The sequence below is a fragment of the Copidosoma floridanum genome, unplaced genomic scaffold, assembly GCF_036245765.1.
Source record: "Copidosoma floridanum isolate Cflo_tuat_1 unplaced genomic scaffold, Cflo_Japanese_pri ptg000030l, whole genome shotgun sequence".
NCBI lineage: Eukaryota > Metazoa > Arthropoda > Insecta > Hymenoptera > Encyrtidae > Copidosoma > Copidosoma floridanum.
In genome coordinates this window covers 35,824,561-35,838,242 of record NW_028321907.1, presented here as the reverse complement: position 1 = coordinate 35,838,242, position 13,682 = coordinate 35,824,561, and the positions used below count along the sequence as shown (strand labels likewise).

Sequence of the window (13,682 nt, the reverse complement as noted above, 5' to 3'; positions counted from 1 at the left end):
TACTATTATTATTAAAAATAAAAGTACTACATAAGAACGATAAAAAAAGTGAAAAGTATATTCAAAGAAAATTTTGTTTCAATGTATGTTTCGTAGTTAAAATTTTTGTAACGAATATTTTTATAAAAGTTTTTGAATATAAGGCTTCTATGGTCTAAGTTTTGAATCAGTCAAATTTTAATAATTAATTGTTTCATCAAGTATTCCTCCTAGTATCCTATATTTCATTCATCTTTTTAGCGCGTTTAATATTAAAAACAGTAATTTCTGGTATAAACTGTCAATTTGAATAGAATAAAGTAATCAAAAAAGACAAAAACAGCAATAATTCTGGGCTTTATTCCTTAAAATGAGTAAAAATTAGATTTATTTGAAATATTTTTTTCTTACTTTCTATTCTTTGGTATAGAAAAATCATAGTTGTAAAACTTTAGTTCTGTGAGAGTTAAGAATATTATTAATCATTATTTAGTAACAGCCAATGACTCCTCATAGATGCATAGAACGGCTTAACGTTCAGTTCATAGATAACGCTCTGTGCTCAGCCCGTTAACTGAGTCAATTAGTTGAAAATATGCTCCTAATGAATCCACCTCAAGGCCAGTAGTGTTTTCAGGAACGATAGAAAGGAAAGTAAGGAAATGGGTCAAGCGCAAAGCTAGCCATGACTCAGCCTGCTCTGCGTTTCATGTTCGAGCTAATCTAGGTAATAGATTCAACACTTGCCTTGCATTCAACATATTAGGACCATGTTTTTGGCGCACAAAGTACCTTAGAGATTGCTTGCAAGGTAATAGCAATATACTCAACGTCACGAATCCGTTGAGTGTAAAATAAAAAATAAACGATAGTTCTGAAATGTACTATGGTTAAAATAAGTTATTTTTTGTGTACATTTATAGAAAAAAAAAAAACATGGAATTAAAATGTCTGGTCACCAATTATAAGTTGTGGGCGAGTTTGTATCACTTACGTACGTAGTAACTCTCACTTTAATACAATTATGACCTTACTCTCGCTGTTACTGTCGTGAATCTGATGCACATTGCCAGATCGTGATTCTGTATTAAAGATCAAAATTTTTATCACATGCTTGTAAAGTTTGAAATTTTTGTTCTAAATTTATTTGAATTAAATAGTTTTTACCTTTGAAACGACTTTTAGTCCTTTTTTCAACTTTACTTAATCATATAGATTTCCTACATTACACAAAACGCTAAGGAATAAGTTTGTTTTACTGTTTTTATTTTTGGCACCGATAGTAGTGACGTAATTGTCTTTCCTGATTTTCTCAAAAATTAATTATAGTAATGTACTAAGTACTAAACTTCTTTATACGTTTCCACGCTTATGCACGCTTTCATAAACTTTCTAAAAATTTTTGCGGAGTTTTGTAAGTCTTTTTACAAAGTTTTTTTTTTCAAACATTTTTTCACACAGTCTCAAGTTTTTTTAGTAATTAAAAAAAAACATGATTTATCACGTTTGTGAATTTTTTAAACATCTAATCAATAATTTTCAGATGTTGCCACAGACAGACATCCGTTACTCTCCCGCTTACCTAGTCGACGATATTTTTTTTGGTGGAGTATTTCTTATTATTTGGCCAATCTGATATTTTTATTTCACTATATCAACATAGCTATCATAAAACCATCTTAATTCAGATTATTTAATACCATTTCTCAGGAAATACAAAAAAAATTTAGTTTGTGAAATAAGAATGCGGAATCTAACACTTTCTTAGCCTTTGGCAGAATTTTTTTTTTAACTGTTATGGAGCGCATTCTTGTTTTATCAAGCGAATTTTTTCGACCTTTAAAATATGCTTACAGTATTCGTACTAAAAAAAGTTATTTATACATTTTTTGTCCTCTTAGTAAGTTAATTTTATTGAATTTTTTTGGCATGCTAAAACTAAATTTCGAGGTCACAAGGTCTATAACGATTTTGTTTAAGTTCGAATCTCTGCTAAAATTTGTACTTTTTCACCAAATAGATATTTAGGACTATAATTATCAAAAGACTGTTTATTGTAGACATCAATTTTATTAGTTGCTTTTTATTGGCTTATCATAATCAATCTCTACAATGAAGGAAATAATGATATTGTTAATTTGCATCTATCCTACACTTCATCGGCTATCGTAGCGATCTTCGATATCAAAAAAATATTTATGTTACGTTTTAGATTATTACTTTTTTTTCTAGTATCCGAATTTTATTTTTGATTTTTTCTGATCGATAGTCTAAAGAATATTGTAGCTTTGATTGCTTTTTATGTAGCTATTTAACTAATACAAACGCCTCAGCAGTAGAGATACCACCATTCTTTATTATTACTTTTAACCTCCGCTGTATTTGAAAAAAAATGTTTCTGTTTGTCTAAGTTTCATAATTTGTATTTTAAAATTGGTATATTTTAGGTCTGGCTGAATAATATCCTTACAGTATTGTTGCTATCTAGGATTTGATTTTCTTAGGTTCCTAAAGTCTTATCTTTTTTTATTTTTTATTTTTACTGTTTCAATTTTTTTTTCACTCCATCTTACCATGAGTAATATTTGTTGTTAAATAATACTTTATCAGGGCCTTTTTTAGATTCACACTTCCTTGTGGATCGTTTCTTATATTTCGTCTCCTTATAGATCAATACATGTTAAATACGTCCGTTAGTTCCTATCAATTTTTTTTTGTACTCTCTTTCTCTTACCTAAGATGCCTAATCTAAAAACTACAAAATTAGTGGTTCTTTTTATCTCTAACACACTTTTCTCCTAGACTGCTGTTATTTTCAATATCTTATTAATAAATTCAATACTCTTATCCTTGTTATTCATTGCTATGCTAAGGCCTTAAAATACAATATTCATCTTTATTTCTACTTTATTGCGTTCGTAGATTATTCTTTTTTATTTTCCTCTACTCTTCCTCTGAGAAACAAATTCTACTTACAGTATTAACACTACAATTACTTGGATGAAAATAAAAAATAAAAATTATAGGTGTAACGCACATCAAAAGAACCCTTTTCATGCGTATTAATTATAATTCTATTACTTGCCAATTCCTACCTTAAGTATTTAATTTTGTAATTTCTTGCATGTTAAAACTAGAAACGATATATTACATAAACAAGCACAATCTTCTGTGCGATTTCGTTATAAAAATTATGTACGGTGAAAATTTTCTGTTATGTACTTGAATTTTCATGTTATCAAGCTAATTTCAAATTGAATTATGTGACACATTAAATTAAAATAATAACTGTACAATTTGGTAATACTTCGTATAATAAATACATCAAAAGTATTGACTGAAATATATTACGTCACAAGTTTTTCACTGATACCCATAAAGTCAAAAAATATATTTCTTACTAATGCCTATTAAGTCAAAGTATATGATTTATCAATGAAGATAGGTGCGATTAAAAACCGCTATAATTTTTAAGTCCTTGTCAATTTTTAGTCCTTCGCATTCGAAAGGATAGAAAACTTGGAAAAAAAACTTAGTATGGTGACTGAGCACATAATAGCTGTAAAGCTTCCTCCCCTCTGTCATACAAATTATAAATATCAGTTAAAAAGTTGCATTTGAAAAAAAAACATTTTACCAGTCTCTACGTACTTTACTCTCTTTGAGCTGAGGAAGCAATTTAAAACACTTTTCAATTCATTAGTCAACGTTATTTTTAACTAAGTGATTGCATTTCATTCTTAATCCTAAAATTAGAAAGCAAACGTTTAATTTTAGGATAATTTATTTTGAATTGACGAAGATGCTGTTACATGCCACCAATTATATCCAGTTTTAAGAAATGTTTGTCAGCTTTATATAGTTATAGTCAATTGCATTTGACAGTTTGACAATACTGAGTTGTAAATACTAGGTTACGAGTGAACTTTTATCTTTGATATAGCTGTTGATAGTTTCAACATGCTATTGTTTGTGACAGTTAACTGTTTAGAGCTTTCAGCACCTTTATGTGGTAGGCTTCATCTAATGGTAGCTTAAGCTTCTCCCTAAGACTGCTCTAGACAAATAAAGAAAAAGTATCGCGTAAACGCAAAAGTAAATTCAAAATAATAACTTTTATTCTGATTGTTTAAAACCCTTGCTTTTTACCAGGGAGTAAACTTTAAACGAGTTTATTTCCTGGGTGCTTGTTACTTTTCCTTCTACTTAATACTTAATAACACCAAGCAGAAAAATAGCTGTATCATGAACTATGAACTTGTTTATGGTGTTAAGAAACTCAAAAAATTAAAGTATCTTTATTAATTCTAAGAAAATTATTATTTATTGTTATTTTAATGAGAATCTTGAATATTCGAACAATTATTAATAATTTTCTTTAACTTTTTAAATGCGATTTGTATTCATTAACGTCCAACCCAACTATGAGTATTATTAGATGATTTTTTGTTTCATTACAAAGATTTTAGGTCTCTAGGCTAGATATCTTATAGTAATACTGTCAATTTCTTTTGCCTAGACCAAAAAGATTACAAAAAGCTTACAACAAGTTTAAACAACATTTCAAGAATGTTTAAGTCAGTTACTACGAAGCCTAGAAAAGACTTAAAATTCAATTATTTACTCTAAATGACCATACCGATGCAGAATCGTGAATTTACTCACAGAAATTAATATTGTATGTTAGAGACAGTTTTGGTAATTTTTGGTTTCGAGACTAACTTTTAAAAATTCTTAACTTTTGTTCTATTTAAGTTAAAAATATGATTTTTTTTTTAAAAACCAAAAAATAAGATTTTTGTTAATTTTATCATTATACTAACGTTGATGAAATTTCTCCCAGCTCGTAGCGATTTTTTCATATTATTATTGTACTATTTGTCAAATGTATTATCAAAAATATTTTTTTGATTATTTGGGAATTATTATTACTATTGTAAAGAAATTCTTATGTGCTGTGCTGTACGTCATATCAATGTATCATATAGTTATACTTATCAGGAATCAAAACTGCAAAACTATGAAATAAAATTTATCAACAATATTTACTACAAAAAAACTGAATTATTAAAGATCCACCTCGCCAGAATGGTTTAGTTTTTGCTTTACGTTGGATTCTTCAAAAATTTAGATTTTTAAGTACAGAACAAAGAAAAAAATTGAACTACTTCATTGCTTCGAACATACACTACTTTAATTCATAACTAAAGAATCAGTAATAAAATTTATTTTAAATTATTGTCAGACTATCAAAAGCCGCGATACGATACTTTCACATATTATTTGTAGCAGTTGCCTTCATCAATTTTTTAATTTTAAACTGGCCTTCTCTTGAATGCTTACTTTACAGAAGAACTTTTTTTACGAGCGAATCCATTGTTTGTTACCTGAAATAAGCAATTAAGTTTGTGATAATTTAGGCTCTGACTACCGCGCAAGAGTCTGCTGCAGCGGCAAGATGGGCTCACCCAAGATTACTAAAGTGCCGTACTAACTACTAATATATCGCCTGAGATTCTCAATGGCACCATCAATTTATTAAAAAAACCACCTAGAACCATGTGCTGAGATTTATCTCTGTTAAGATTTCCCTTAGCAATACGATAGTGTTATTTATTTTATTGTATCTTTTTCTTCAAGTGCCGAAACGGTAGTTTTCGTCGGATAAGTGCCATCGTCTCTGGCGCTATTTTGCAAGCCAAGGTACCTGCGAAGCAAGGCTTGAGGGACATAAGATAGCAACGGATCGACAACACTTATGTGGTGAATCCTATTTTTTCTACCATGGGTACACCAGCTTTTCAAAAACGCCGCAGGTAGGAAAATTATATTTTCTCACCATGGACCCAAAGTACTATCCGGTCCTAGTACGACTTTGCGCTCTCACAAAATTCTACCATGTCCTTATAGAGATGTTTTGATATGTGCTATTGATATTAGATTTTGCCTTTTGCTCTGCTGGTATGAACAATATAAACATTTTTTATTCTTTCATGAAATACCTATATAATGTATGGCGCTCACACTCAACAGCAGGTAACACAAATGATGGCATTAACATCAATGCTCTAGATTACAAGAATTTTAGATGATAGTATTTTAGACACCTATGCAAATTAAACTTGACAAAACTTGCCAAAAAAAAATACATTTTGCTCAGTTGTTCTTCCTTTTGCATTGAGATATAATGAAGTTAAGATAATGAAATGATGTTATGTGTTATGGTTTAAGAGTGATGTTTCATTAAAAATGCATCGTTAAGTAATTGATTAGCAATTACAAAAACTTTCATAGTCAGTTTGAATTCGATTTGAGAAATTTCAACGCTGAAGTTTGCAAGATAAAAATTATTACCTCAAGTATGCAAGAGTTTGCGAGCATATGTAATACAGGCTAATATTTAACGGTGGCATTTCCCAAGAACAGCGTGTAGAGCGATTTTTCTGAAGCGATTCCCGTTGAAATTAACTTTTTAGGACATATAGCTTTTAAATGGAAGGTTATTGAAAATACGTCCATAACTACCCATAAATGCAGTTGAAAGGCTATGGTGCGCTTGCATGAACGCACGGCGTTGCCACATTTTCATGGAGCTTAGTCGGTAAATAGTGAGAACTCTATACATGGGTACATAAATGCGCACGCAAGAACGTCTGCTTACTGCTGGTAAAGTTAAGGTTATAATACTTGTTCATACATCAAGCGAAGACTAGCAAAAAATATGCATGTACGTTCTTGCTATACGTAACTATTATATGCATTATAATAAGAAAAATACCATATTCTATCACAAGAGGCTGGTGTGTACTTGTTTGTCGTGCAAAGTAATTATAACTAATAAATTGATAACATTCGTACTGTCACCTATATGTCACACCTCTGAATAGTATAACAAAAAGGAAGACTCGTAAGTTGACAGTGAAAGAGGGGTTCTGAGCTGGTTATACATTTTGATTATCAAATTAAAAAGAAAATAATGGGCGTACATCTTGTATGGTTTGTAAACTTCATGTGTGGAAGATTGTTTAAGAATGTAATAAGAAGTTGATCGTGATTTTCTTTCAGAGTCTGCTGTTGCACATAAAATAGTGGCAAAAATAAATTGTATATTGGAAGTAACAAGCAGTGGAACAATAAAGAAGTTTCGAAATTATTAAGACTGTAAAGCTTAAAAAAAAAAAATTACCACTCCCGTAGATGACCATTTTACCATATTTTACGTTTTGTTATTGTTGATTTAAACAAAAGTAAATTATTGGAAACTTATTGCAAATATCAATTGCAAAAATCAAAGTATATTGCACGTTACATTGCTCATATCACATAATATTATTTTTGTATCAGACAAAAATACATGTTTTAAAATAACACGTTTGAAACTGCTCTTAATACCATCTAATTATTTCATAAAAATTGTAGACATCTATTCTAAATATTCGTATACTTGACAGTGTATCGAATAATAACGTAAAAAGATGCAAAACGCACAAAGACCGCATTCCCTGTAATCGTGTTGCCTGTTTATCCGTCGGTGTGAACAGTCTACATATAGTTTATGATCGAAATAGTTCTCGCCTATAACATGCTTTGTGTATAAAATAAAACTGTTGGTCCATAGTGCGTCAGATTTTTGCGTTTAAAAGTGAAAGGTACTATACGTATTGTATCCTTACCCTTATTTTATTTTATATTTATTTACAATAAGCCAACATATATGTTAATTTGTTTACAGTCTTGATAAGGTCTCCATGATGAGACGAAATATTGACAAGTATATAGATGAATAAATTTTTGCTCAAAAAAAACCAAGTGGTGTTTTATTGTTCATGTAAACCCTAAATAATGTTAAAGTTATCAAAAAACGAGAAATTGGAAGTTCTAAGGGAGTTATTCTTTCCAAATAACGTCAAAACGTCACGTTAATAAAATGTGTGGCTGATGTACTTCTTCATTTAGTTAATAACCATGAGTTTCAATCGGCGCTAAGAGAATGAATAATCCTTTACACCATTCGAAAAATAATTAAATCAAAATTACTGAAGCAATAGAAAAAAATTATATATAAAAATAAAACATTTATCATAAAAAATCATGCTAAATAAAGTTAAAACATTATGTTTTCTTTAGTGTATTGCGAGACACAAAAAAATCGGGGAATCAAGCATTTTCTGGGAACTTCTTAGGCACTTAGCAAGAATGTAGCAGTGACTTGGATAATACCTCCTGCAAATGGCAAAAACTGACCTATACCATAGTTTGTGAGGTTATAGATAGTGTGGTGTATATGCTTGTATGTGCGAGTGGTATGTCGGGTGTGTGGCGTGGCGTGTAAGCGTTAGTGTGCAACTTGGGCTGCAGCCAGCGAGCGCATTCCCGCCAGACAACCTTTGACTACAGCATGGTGTGGTCATGCTTGAGGCAGATTCTCTAACTTCATACGCCCAATCGTTCTATCCTTCGTTTGTACCTTAAAAGCAATAAAGCTACTAGTAAGTTCTACGTGCGTGTGTTATTGTGTATTTACCCCTCTCTTAATATACTGCAGATAGATTTAAAAAAATAAATTGGCAGCTTTCGAAACCAAACGAGAATTCTTGTCTTTATACGACAAGCACTATACACTGTCAGTTGCTACCACCATCATTCTCGGGGAGACGATCGACGGTCATGGCTGTGGCCGAGGTCCTTGAGTCGGTAAGGGAGGCATGGAAACCTTCACATAAGACGAAAAGCGCCTGTGTCTTGGTGACTCTTGAAGTTAGAAACGCCTTTAACTCGGCCAAATGGTACGATATAATGAGAGCTTTAAGACGCCAGAATATACCGGACAACATTAGAAAGATACTGGATAGCTATCTCCAGGATCGTGTACTCCGATACGACACGAAGAATGGACCAAGAGAGAGACGCCTGACGTCGGGAGTCGCACAGGGCTCCGCCCTCGGCCCTGACTTATGGAACCTAGTCTATGATGAACTTCTGCGCCTTGAAATGCCTCCGGGGGTCAAACTGACGGGTTTTGCTGATGACATAGCACTGCACGTCACAGCGAGATCTTGAGAAGAGGCTGAGCGCAAAATTCGGTGGGTGGTCGCGATAGTGTAAGAGTGGCTGCGGGATCACGGTTTTTAACTTGCGATCAACAAGACGGAGATGGTCGTCCTTACCAGGCAACGGTAGTTCGGGGGGGATTTTCGCCTGAACGTTGCGAGTGAGGCAATCTGCGCAAGCCCGGTTGTGCGCTACCTGGGGGTGTGGGTCGACTCACGGCTCACCTTCTAGGAGCACATCAAGAGAGCAGCTGACAAAGCTGCCAAGGTTACGGGAGCGCTTACACGGTTAATGCCGAACGTTGGAGGCCCGCGGGAAGCCAAAAGGCGGCTTCTGGCGTCGGTCTCTAACTCGATACTCCTGTACGGCGTGGAGGTGTAGGCGGATGCGGTTGCGAGACGGGACGTCGAGAGCGTCTCATTTCGGTGTAGCGCATTGGATCTCTAAGGATCGCTTGCGCCTACCGCACCGTTTCCTCTGCTGCTGTTATGGTGATAGCACGAACGATTCCCGTCGTGTTGCTTGTACTGGAGTGGCAAAGGAAATTCCTGGGCTCCGGTGACGGAAGCGATGGCGACAGACAGAAAGAAACGTTGACGACGTGGCAACAATATTGGGATCGTGCTAGTGTTGGTAGATGGACGCACCTGCTGATCTCGAACCTGCGACCATGGGTGGGGAGACGGCATGAAGAGGTAAATTATTACCTCACCCAGTTCCTCTCTGGGCATGGTCAGTTCGATGCCTATCTCCACCGCGTGGCGGAGAAAGCATCCCCCAGATGTGCCTACTGCCCCACGGTGGATGATACCGTTGAAAACACGTTCTTCGTGTGCGAGAGATGGCACCGCGAGCGCCAGCAACTGGTGTACAGGCTCGGCGTGACACCCACTCCCGAAATCATCATATGCTTTCCACCGAAGAGAGATAGAGGGCGGTGGACGGTTACGTCAGGTCAGTGGTCCGTCCCAAGAAGGAAGAGGAGAAAGCTGCCGCGCGGGATGCTGAGGCTGCCCTTTAGGCAGTAGCATAGGAAAGCATCAAACGTTGTAGAGCTAGAGAACGGGTGCCAATCTTCAGGGATCCCGAGTCCTTTTCAGGACATGAGAGGATTGGCACCTGTAGAAAATGGTGGCGAGTTAGCTAGTTAATGCTGTGAGACACGATGGTCCCTCTGGTGGCTCCACCCCGAAGTAATGCTAACGCGGTTCCGGGGTGGAACTCAAGCCACGCGGCATGAGGGGGGGGGTTTAGTGGGTATGGGTGGTCTAATAAAAAAATCCACTGAGTCTCACACTACCGCTGTCCCTGCGGCGTGCCTCAATGCATTTCCCCTTCCTCCACACCAAAAAAATAAATAAATAAATAAAAACCACCATCATTCTCAGTGATGGCCTGAATTTTGTCACTGTAGTATTTTTCAGGACTCCAAGGGCAGGGATCTGATCAACACCAAAATCTTTGACCAGTTTTAATAGATAAAGTATTATTTACTGTTCTCAAATTATCGGTGTATAAAAATTTATTCGTGCAACAGTGCATTAACTTGTTGACTAAGTAGTACATCACTAAGAGTACTTTTTTATTCCTTAGGCTCGTAGCTATTCAATAAATTAGTTACAATAAGTGATCATTCTTTTGTTCATCATATTTTTAAATGTTATCTTTCATACTTGTGCCATTTTCGCATCAGTACACTGAGACAAAAGAGTACTTTTTAAAATTGTACTCGTACCCAACCTTTTTGACGCGTAAAATAAACTGTTTATGTAACCGGTATGACTATATATAAAAATTTAACGTGGCGTACTAACAGCAGCTGTCAAAAGAGAATTATTTCATTCACTAATTTATTACTTAGTTATTACGTAGCTATAGTCTCATCTTGATTCATGGCTCATGGAATAAGTTTTTAGCTATTTTCAAAAAAATTTCCTATTAAATCTTGACGTTGATTATCCAGATATTACAGGTTATATATCATAACAGTACTGATTCTCATAATACGGCACGTTGAAAGTTAAAAAATAAAATTATCAATTTCTATAAAAATATATATCAATAAAATTTTAAGTTATAAAGTGACTTGAAACTTGAATCAAAGGTCTTTTTATATTTAAAGTGTATACACTAATTTATCTCTGTTCGAAGTATTATCAATATATTGACGTTAATTCCCTTAGCGAGTAAACTTCCTTAAAGACAATCATACATACATTGATACTTGAATTATATGAGACAAATTCATTGTTCAAATACTACAACACCAAAGAAACATTCTTGATCACCTTTTCAATACACAAGATCCCATGATTACATAACCCTTTTACAAACTTAGTTACTAAGAGAACTTTGAACGTTTAAAAAGTGTACTAAGATTTTATCTTTTCAAAAGAGTAATGCTCATTTTTACACTTTTGAAAAGAGAAAACAAAAATACACTTGTAAAATGTGCATTTTTTGAATTTCCTCTTCTAAAAAAAGTTATTTATTATTACACTTTCAAAACGTGTAATTAATCATGTTTCCTCTCCTAAAATTGCAAAAACTCATTTTTACACTTACGAAAGTGGTCAATTTTTTAAACTACTATTTCATAACAAGTAAAATGTAAATATTCCTGATTTTATCTGTTAAGATGTGTAAAAAAAACGTATTTTGCTATTTTGAAAAGAATAATTTATCTGGTTCACACTTTCTACCTCTAATTTTTAAGGTCAAAAGGAAGGAGGTAGTAATTGCTTCTGATAAATAACCATATATTATTGGAGGACATAAACTGCATCAACTTATTTAACAAAAGAGCAATAAAGATGCGGCAAAGGGATTAAAAAGAGTTGGCTGGGCGTAAACAGGAGAGGCTAGGAGTGGCAGAGAACGGCTAAAAATATTTATTTTATAAGTTTATATTAAGCTAGATAAGACAGTTATACCAAGGTTGGTAATGGGTGGAAGGGGATAAAGGCGGTGCTAAGGCAGGGCTAAGGCTCTAGAGCTTTATCCTTACATTTTTTAACGCTACAGAGAATACGAGAAAATTTTTTTTTTTTTTTTTTTCTATCGGTTTACCGCAACAGCTCTTAAGCCATGTCGCCGGGGCCACCCACTTACCACCCATGTGTGGGGGTGTATTGCCGCACCCATTTTCGGGTCCACTTGCCACTGTGTAACCTTTTCCTGGAGAGGACTCCATACTTCAGGACGTCCACTTCTCGCTGGTTAAGCCGGTGCTCTCTGCCGAAGCACCAGATGCAGTCTAATTAGCATCCCTGGACAAGCCCCATGTTTCAGGGACCACTCCTCGCTGGTAAGGCCGGCGATCTCTGCCTGGCGCATCGGATCCGTTAATCCCTACCTCTAAGCCCTAACACTGTTTCGCATTCACCCAGTCCCGAAGACCTGTGGGGCAAGAAAAAAATCCTGGAATTACTCTGAAAAAAAATTCCACGGAAAAACCCGCCCTGAAACAGCCTGGGTTACATAGGAATTTTTCCCGACGAAAACAGTTTTTGAAAAAATCTGCATTCACTGGGAATCGAACTCGCGACCTCTAGGTTAGCGTTGTATCAGTAACAAGTACGCTTACCACTGAGCCAACGCCGCTTGAATACAAGTACATATTATTTCACTTTCTTGAATAGCTTGGAGATTCAAATTGTCAATGTCAGGATAGTCGTGGAAAGCTCATCTGTCACTTGACAGATTATTTAATCATCGATTTTGACACTGCTGTTTGAATCTCAAGAAATGTTTTGCGTCAGTTTTTTGACATCCAAAATTGTATACATTCGAGGCATTTGAAGTTTTCCTTCCAATTTACCCTCTTGCGACAATAGACATGGTTACAACTGTTTGAACCCTAAGGCTGTTTTTCATCAACTTTTTAAGGTCTTAATATATTTGTTGGCAAAGTGTTTCGATGGCCTAAAATAGGACCTCTGAGCTGAACTCCTTCTTGACTAAAGTTTCTAGCCAATTTGACTGACAACAAGGTGCCACGAGTAAAAGGCGTTCTCAACTGCCAACGTCTGAGGCGTAATACCAAGAGGTGTCTAGCCAGAGCACAATCTGCTCTCACTATTAGGGGTTTCTTTCCCGTTCTTCTAACCCATTTAGTGCTACCAGAGCAGATTTTGCCACAACAGCTTACTAGTTAAAACAACCCTGAGAAGTTCGGGCAGCCACATCAGCTAAAAATTTTATCAGTTACCTCCTAAGTGGTTTATCACAACGGATTACCCTTAGAGACGGTATTCTCCAGGCTTACTTTTCCGAATAACGGTGAACGGTTGGTTATCTGGGAAACGATCCGAAGATAAGATAGTCTTGGGCCAGTGGTATACCTCTTTTAAGCACGATCTCCATACGGAAAGACTCCCAGGGTACGAGTCAAACTACCCGCAACCGGCTCTTTATCATTATAAATCATACTAAGGAATGACTGAAATTATTCCCACTGGCCCTTTTTAAGGCCATCATAAGTATTCACGTTCCTTAGTTAAGCATCAATCTCATCGGTTTTTTTTTTAGGGCCATTTGACGTTAAACTACCTTGCCAACATTTTTACAACCACTTCCAGCAACACTTTGTCCATTAAAACAGTATATCAATCCGGCCACTATTAAACCAAGTCAGTCATTCACTAGCAGAC

The 13,682-nt window shown here is 35.0% G+C and overlaps 1 protein-coding gene across 2 annotated transcripts in view; it reads left to right on the top strand.

Moving 5' to 3' along the window:
- wapl (cohesin release factor wings apart-like) overlaps window positions 1-13,682 on the top strand; it is a 436,770-nt gene that overhangs the window by 83,546 nt on the left and 339,542 nt on the right. The window lies entirely within an intron of this gene.